The sequence below is a fragment of the Urocampus carinirostris genome, chromosome 3 (assembly GCF_059441175.1).
Source record: "Urocampus carinirostris isolate Australia breed hairy pipefish chromosome 3, RoL_Ucar_1.0, whole genome shotgun sequence".
NCBI lineage: Eukaryota > Metazoa > Chordata > Actinopteri > Syngnathiformes > Syngnathidae > Urocampus > Urocampus carinirostris.
This window is the reverse complement of record NC_142351.1, coordinates 58,449,417-58,457,827: the sequence shown is the minus strand read 5'-3', so window position 1 is coordinate 58,457,827 and position 8,411 is coordinate 58,449,417. Positions and strand designations below refer to the sequence as shown.

Below are 8,411 nucleotides of genomic sequence, written 5' to 3'. Positions count from 1 at the left end.
ACACGCATCCAAGTACACGCATCCAAGTAGTCAGCATGGCTGACAAGAAAGGGTCTAAAAGAAGAAAAACTAATGACATGGCCTCCTTGTTCACCTGATCTGAACCCCATAGAGAACCTGTGGTCCCTCATCAAATGTGAGATTTACAAGGAGGGAAAACAGTACACCTCTCTGAACGGTGTCTGGGAGGCTGTGGTTGCTGCTGCACGCAATGTTGATCATGAACAGATCAAAGCACTGACAGAATCCATGGATGGCAGGCTTTTGAGTGTCCTTGCAAAGAAAGGTGGCTATATTGGTCACTGATTTGTTTTTGTTTGGTTTTTGAATGTCAGAAGTGTATATTTGTGAATGTTGAGCTGTTATATTGGTTTCCCTGATGAAAATAAATAATTGAAATGGGTATACATTTGTTTTTTGTTAAGTTGCCTGATAATTATGCACAGTAATAGTCACCTGCACACACAGATATCCTCCTAAAATAGCTAAAACTAAAAAAGCCCCACTCCAACTTCCAAAATATTCAGCTTTGATATTAATGAGACTTTTGGGTTCATTAAGAACATGGTTGTTGTTCAATAATAAAATTAATCCTCAAAAATACAACTTGCCTAATAATTCTGCACTCCCTGTACAAAGCCCAGTTCTGTCTGGTTCTACCAAGGCCAAAAAAGCAAGAATTTCTTAAAGCAGAATCCTGTGGTATGTATATAACCGAGACTTCACGGAAACTAAAACACTTAAGACTTTCTTTCCCAATTTTTCTCAGGAAATTCAAAGTATGTACATTTTTTAAAATGCGTGTCACCAAAGTGTCACGCATACTAAGAAAAATGGTACTGCTTAACGATTTTGTGTGTGATCCTAGCGCCAGGGAAACCACTGTAATCTTCTCTATAGTTCCAATTTTAGTATATGTAACACTCGAGCAAGTACTTTGCTTGTGAACATTGCATAACCAAAGCAAACTGGAGAACCATCACCATTATAACATACACCCGGAGGCACTTGGATGTCAGTCGACCACATGTGTAAAAACAGACGCCGCTGGAGAACCGAGAAAAAAATGTGTTTTTGACGCTTAATTCATATTCCACAAACACATGATTAATCAAGACACTGTGGAGATGCATACATATTGTTTTTAATGAAGTGTCCTTCACTATAAATTCTTCAACCTCTGCCAAAACATTTGAGCACCTTGTTGAGCAGTCGTGACAATCATGTAAATATATTCTTCTATATATGAAATGTATATCTGTTATAGTGCTCTCTGGTTGTATCAACCAGTGTTTGGAAATCTAATGGGAGCAATCGACATACCTGTCAACTCTGAAAGGATAAAAATTGTCAAGCTAAAAAAATCGTATCCCCCCACCACCAAAACAATTATTTTCATCTTTGTGAATGTTATCAAACAAGCATAAAAAAGGTCCAAATCCGTAAGACATACAGTGTCTTGCAAAAGTATTGCATTACATTTTAGATTTTGTTTTATGATAAGGGTTGTTGTCTTGTTGAAAGGTTTACCTGAGCCTTATTTTCAGGTCTCCAATATATTTTCCGCCGTAATCGCCCGGTATTTGGCTCCATCCATCTTCCCATCAACTCTAACGAACTGTCCCTGATGAAGAAAAGCAACCCCAGAGAATGATGCTGCCACCAACATGTTTGACAGTGGCTTCAAGTGACTTTTTCTGGTGGTCTTTCAGAAAGGGCTTTTATCTTGCCACAGTTCCACAGGGGGCAGATATTTTCAGAGTACGAATAATAGCTGTCTTATGCACGAACTGTCCCACCTCTGTCATGGTTGCCATGGCGCCCACTTGGCCGCGCCTGTGTGTTACATAGTTTCCGTGGTGCCCAATTGGCCCTGCCCATGTGTGTCACGGTTGTCATGTTGCCCAATTGGCCTCGCCCGTGTAGTGCCAGCTGCGGCTCGTTTAAAGATTTAATTTCTGTGTATATGAAGCTCAGCGCTCTTTTGCTTCAGTGGCAGCCCGCCAACGAACTTCTGCCCCACAAGACGTGGGTTCTGTCCTGTTTTCCTGTGATATCTGCAGTCCAGTATTGTTCCCATTTATTTTTGTACTGTTTAATTTCGGGTTCCGGTTTTGTTTTCCGTATATTCTTGTCCTGTTGGTTAGTTTCCCCAGTTTTGGTTCCTGTCTAGTTTTTCCTGTTTATATTCGTTACCTTGATTCATTATCGATCTCGTTGGTCTCTGGCGTCCTGTCCTTCCACGCCAGACCGGCTTCCTAACGTGCATGACTCCCTATTCCCCATAAAATAAAAAGTTTGTGTGAGAACGTCACGCGATTGGGTCCTGTATCTGTTCTGGTTCTGACAACCTCAGCTATTTATCCTTGCAGGTCATCCAATGGTTTCATGGGCTTCTTGGTTGCTTCTCTGATTAGTGTCCTCCTGGTTTATGACAAATATTTAGAGGGACGGCCATGTCTTGGTTGGTTTGCAGGCGTTTTGTGCTCTTTAAATTTGTATACTATTGCTCGCATAGTGTTCCAGGAGATGTGTGAATGTTGCAAAATCTTCTTGTATCCCATTCCCGTTTTAAACTTTTCCACAGCTTTATCCGGAACTTGCCAGGTGTGTTAATTGGTCTTCATACTGTGTCATAATGTTGTCAAATCAGGTGCATTTAAACGGAGACTCAATAACTCTGTTTGGTATTATTAGTCATTTAGTTTTGACATTGGAACTGTTGACTGAGCTGAGAGCACAGGGGGGGCAAGATATATTTGCAACACCTGCTTTTCAGTTTTTTTCATTGTATGTTGTAATAGATGTTCGTTCACTTCATGATTGTGTCTCCCACATTGTTGATTCTTAGAAAATATTTTCGATTTCAAAGCTTTTAGGGCCCCAATGAACAACATTTGACCACCAGATGACAGTGTTGTTGGGTGCGAACGAGAGCCGGTGAGACAGTGCACAGTGTGACGGCAGATGCCGGACAAACATGGCACTGAAATAAGTGGGAATTCCACGGTGCAAAAGAAATACAAATTTCTTAACCTATAATTATTTTCTTTATAAAAAAGTACATTCGTATGATGGTTCGTTCATTTTTGCCTGGTTTTTAATGTAATGATATTTGGGCATGGCTTGTACAAGAATAACAAATTAACGGGAAATCAATGGGGCGCAGTTAAACACCTGCTGAATTTTGTTTTTTATGTGTAAAATTAGGGCAGCACAGTTCTGAGGTCATGGGTTCAAATCCAGCTACCAACCTTCCTGTGTGGAGTTTGCATGTTCTCCCCGTGCTTGCGTGGGTTTCCTCCGGGCGCTATGGTTTATTCCTACATTCCAAAAACATGCATGTCAGGTTAATTGGCCGGTCCAGATTGTCCCTAGGTGTGAATGGGCAAGCGAATTGTCTGTCCCTGTGTGCCCTGTGACTGGCTGGCAACCAGTTCAGGGTGTCCCCTGCCCACTGCCCGAAGATAGCTGGGATGGGCTCCAGCACCCCCGCGACCCTACTGAGGATAAGCGGTGCAGATAATGGATGGATCTGTAAAATTACATTTGCAATACACCATGCCGGGAGAAACAAATGAACCATTTTGGAGAGTACCAAGAAATTGAGAAGATTTTTGAATGGCTTAAAGCCCGATACTGAATAGATATGGAGTTTCTCGGCTAAATGTTTGCAAGTTCTCAATTTTCCACAAGCCGAGAAATATGGCGGTAACCTGAGTGTGGATTCAAGTGTGTAAAAAATACAAGTTTCTCTGTTCGATCAAAATATAACATTGGTTCGATAATTAATGTATTATTGCCTAATATATATATATATATATATATATATATATATATATATATATATATATATATTATAAAGAGGCAGTCAATGCATTCAGTACATGGACCATTCAATCTACAAGCATTGTGCCACCAGTTATTATTCTCCTCTTCGTGCTCACCAGTATTTGTGTCCCCTTTCCGACAGATGCCTCATCAACTTCCCCTCTTTCCCCCGACCTATTTGTCAGCACAGTTGCGACTCGACCCTGAGGACAAGATGATGTGGGCCGATGGGACTGACACTCACGCAGTATTTCCATCATTGCAGCAGTCCTTCTGATGTCCATAGCTTTGATTCTCACCTTGCAGATAACAGCAGCTGAATCAAGCCCCAGTTAACATTGGGGGAGGGGGGCATCGATCTTCACCAAGGCCAGTCTTCAGCCAAATGTTTCTGCTCTGATAAACCGTGTTTGGTCCATGATGTAACCACAACATTACCTTATGGGAAGAACTCCTGTTACAAAAATACTGTATGAAAATAAAGCTTATTGGGCATGAATAATATGGTGTTTGCACCAAGTGAGGGGTTAGTTCCGTGACCTAATTTTTGGTATGTATAATGAATGTTAACATTCAAGCGTGGTTACTTCAGGCATTAAATTTGCTTTGACACAGTGAGCTTAAATCAAGCATGCACATGTTCACCAGATTTGCTGCCAATTTCGAAAGTATTTTGATTGAGCTATTTCAGTGTTGTTAAACCCCACTAGACCTTGTCTCAAGTGCCACAACCCACAAGCTGTCGCTAAATGTTATATTTGCAAAATAATATGCCATTGCTTTTTTCCTGTATCTAAGATTCAACCATATAGATGGGTGGCAGCATTTTAACCTTCTTTATACTAATTATCTCCTGATAAGCCTCACTCAGGTTCCTTTCCTCACATGGTTAGTGTGTGTTTTACTATAAACGATATTGGGTTTTTGGGTGGGGAAAAAGGGAAGGGATTTTATTCCCCATTGTTTTATATGTTTGACACATTGGTTAGCCTTAAAGGTGTGTAGAGTATTCCACGTTTGGTCAGAATTCTGTTTCGCATTATCAGAAAATGATCAAACAATATCAAGACATGTGAAGTGAATACTGTGTTTTAAGTCAATCATATAGATATGTTATCTGACTGATACTGGTAGAATGTGAGATTGGGGCTGTTAGTTTGCATTTTCGCATCAAAGGTTGCTGTGACAAAGCCACAAATGTGGGTCCGCCCCTCTGAGGAGACCGGAACCGAGAGCTGGTACACGTCTCACCTTGCAAGGGCAGTCTGAATTTGGCCAGCAACATGGCATCTCCCGACAAGAACAGGACAAAAATCCTGGCCGGTCCTGACCAAGTCTCAGCTCAACAAGCAGCCAGAGAACATTGCCAAGTCAGCAGCCGAGCTTGATCAAGCTGCCGGCCAAACCAGTGGGACAAAGCCAGCGACCTCAGAGGAACCTCAAGCCACCAGCAGTCAACCTCTGCTTCAAAACCCTGCATCCTGTGGTCCTCGTCCCAACCGACTCTCAAGCCTACCAGGAGTCCTCATCGCTCTACAGCCGAGAACATAAAGACTTGGCCGTCATCTTCATTGAAGCGGAACATATGGTAGTAATGGTATTTGTATGACGTTAAAGGTGGACCTCTATCAAAATACAATAACGTAATCCTCTAGCCAATGTTATTGTCTATCCAAATGGTGCCAGTTTAAGTTCTCAACTTCTAGTTGTCTTTATTATCTTTTCGTATTATTGTTTTGTGTTCTATTTAAGCTTCTTCAGTAGATGATTAGTAAAAGTCCATATATCAAAGAGTGTGTGTGTGTCTTGATCAAAGTATATTGAAATATCAAAACAATTAAACTAATTCACCTGAAGTGTGTGTAACCACCCTTTTGAATAACTAAACAAGGTTTTTCATCCGTTTTCCTGACATAATGATCTAAACGTGTATGTGGTGCTCCAAAAAGGCAAGACAAGTTTCGAAGAATAAACTTGTCTCTTTAATTCAATCGGTCAATAAATAATTTGTTAGAATTTTTTTATTTACCACCCATATTCGGTACAGGTGCTTTACAAATACATTTTAATTTAATTTGATGAGGTAGTGCATGGGATTTTAGTTAATACTTTATTTTGCTTGAAGAAGCCATATAAGATTGCACTGCGAGAATGAAATAGAAAATCTTAAAATATTGCACATGATATTAAACATTGTTTTGTTTTTACAAAATATTTTTTCCACTGGATCATGATGGTTCGCTCATTTTAAGTCTCATTTTTGTTCTGTCTCTATAAAAAGAAAGGGTATATAATAAAACATGGAATACCGTTTAAAAAGTACAGTCAAACCCCAAATTACAACACAGTGACCACAAATAATAACATAAACGTTTTACAAAACATGGTAACAATAAAAAAATATGGAACTCGTGCCGGCAACTATTTTCTTTCAACATTTTTAACAGATTGTTTGCCCAGACATTGTGTAATGCCCTTGCTCAAAAAAGTTGAAACACACTGGTGCAAAAAATCCCGCTTAAAACACATTTGTGTTAAAGCCTCCATTTTCAGATTTCATAATTATTTAAAAGGATTGCTTCCTAAATAAGTTCTAAGACAGCTGTTGTAACCTCCCATGCATCTGTGAGCTATTCAGTCGCACGTTAAGTGTAATAAATAACCAAGCAGCAAGTAGGCTAACTGCATTTTCCGCGTGTTATTTGGCGCCATCTGGCGTTTTCCCATCAAATGCACATTTACTTCCGGTTTGATAATTCATTCAAGGACGACTATTCTTGGTTCTTTAACCACGTTAGAATCAAATTAACCTGATTTGTTGTGCAAAAAAAAAACATTTCTGCTGAAACGGGGAGACATATTCTTCACGTAGATAATTCAAGAGCATCAAGAACTGATAAATATCTTTTTATCGTATCTGATAAAAATCTTGATACATAAATTCTCGCCAAAGACGATGATCACCCGCAAAGCTGCAAAATAACAGTGTTTACCCACGCTTATGCAGGCATTGTGTCATTCTGACAAGGGATGATTCGGTTATTTTAAAAACAACATAACGTACGTATTTTAATTTACCCTGAACTCGGGGCTCAGCAACAAGCATCCAGAGCTGCTTGCAGCTCTTTGGCACGAGGTCAAAAATATTTGATGAATGAAAATTACATGGTTTCTCATACCTGTCAACCTGTACGTTTTTTGCCGTACAAAGTATGTTTATTATGTATTTTAAGACGTGTACGACGTACAAGAAAATCTCTGCAGAAAAACAAAAATTTGTCAATTATGTATAACCCGGCTATCACGAAACGGCAAATAAATCAAATCAAATGCGTTCGCCATGGTAGCCTCTATCTTGGTATCGTTTTTTTTTTCGTTGCAAACGAAGCGAGCGGTTTGATGCTACTGTGCGCATGCGTCTGTCGCCTGGGGATTTCCCATCATGCATCATTCCGAAAAAAAAAATGTAGGATTGTTTTGTATTTTGTACGGGAAAATACCACAGTTTGTACGAGCATGGAGTCGTGAATGTTGACAGTTATGAAATCGGGAGACTTAATAAGTGAATTTGTCCCTAGGTGTGAATGAGCGAATGAGTTGTCTGTCCCCGTGTGCCCTGCGATTGGCTGGCAACCAGTTCAGGGTGTCCCCTGCCCACTGCCCGAAGATGGCTGGGATGGGCTCCAGCCCCCCCGCGACCCTAATGATGATAAGCGGTACGGCTAATGAGATGAGATGAGATATATATATATATATATATATATATATATATATATATATATTAACATTATCTGGACCACTTATCTTCAGTAGGGTTGTGGGGGTGCTGGATCCCATCCCAGCTAAGTTCAGGCAGTGGAAACTGGTTGCCAGCCAGTCGCAGGCACAAAGACGGATAACTCACTCGCTTATCCACACCTGGGGACAATTTGGACCGGCCAATTAACCTGACATCCTTGTTTTTGGAATGTGGGAGGAAACCGGAGTGCCTGGTGAGAACCCACGCAAGCACGGTGAGAACATGTAAACTCCGCACAAGGCTGGTAGCTGGATTTGATCCCACACACTAACCACTCATTTGTCGTGCTGCCCTTTATGTATATATATTGTATTTTCCGCACTATAAGGCGCACCGGGTTATAGGGCGCACCCCGAAAAAATTGTTTTTGGTCCTATTTTTGACATACATAAGACGCACCGGATTATAAGGCGCTACAATGGGAACGTCGACAGAACAGTCAGATAGTTCAGTCAAACATATTACCCGCTTAACATTCCGAAAGCTTGCAAAGACGAGAACACGTGCGGATGCGGTGTCCGTAAGATGTCACTCAAATGCATCGTTCCATCATTCGGAAGGTTAAAGTCTTGGGATTCAAGAAATGCCAACCATTCCTTAGTTTCTATTTTCTTTTTCGCTCGCAACTTTACTGTGCATATGACAATAAACAATTGAGTTTAATTTAAAAATAGACACTCCATTCCATCCATTATCTGCACCGCTTATCACAGAAACATCGAGTTCAGTCTGAAACAAGATACAGGGATAATATATAGCCGGAGTAGCTCACCAAAGTCGT

General features: G+C 40.5%; 1 non-coding gene across 1 annotated transcript; it reads right to left on the bottom strand.

Moving 5' to 3' along the window:
- Positions 1–828: 828 nt before the first annotated feature.
- LOC148370262 (U6 spliceosomal RNA) lies at positions 829–936 on the bottom strand. The gene has a single exon (XR_015850180.1). It is a non-coding gene; the product is annotated as a U6 spliceosomal RNA (small nuclear RNA).
- Between the last annotated feature and the right edge of the window lie 7,475 nt (positions 937–8,411).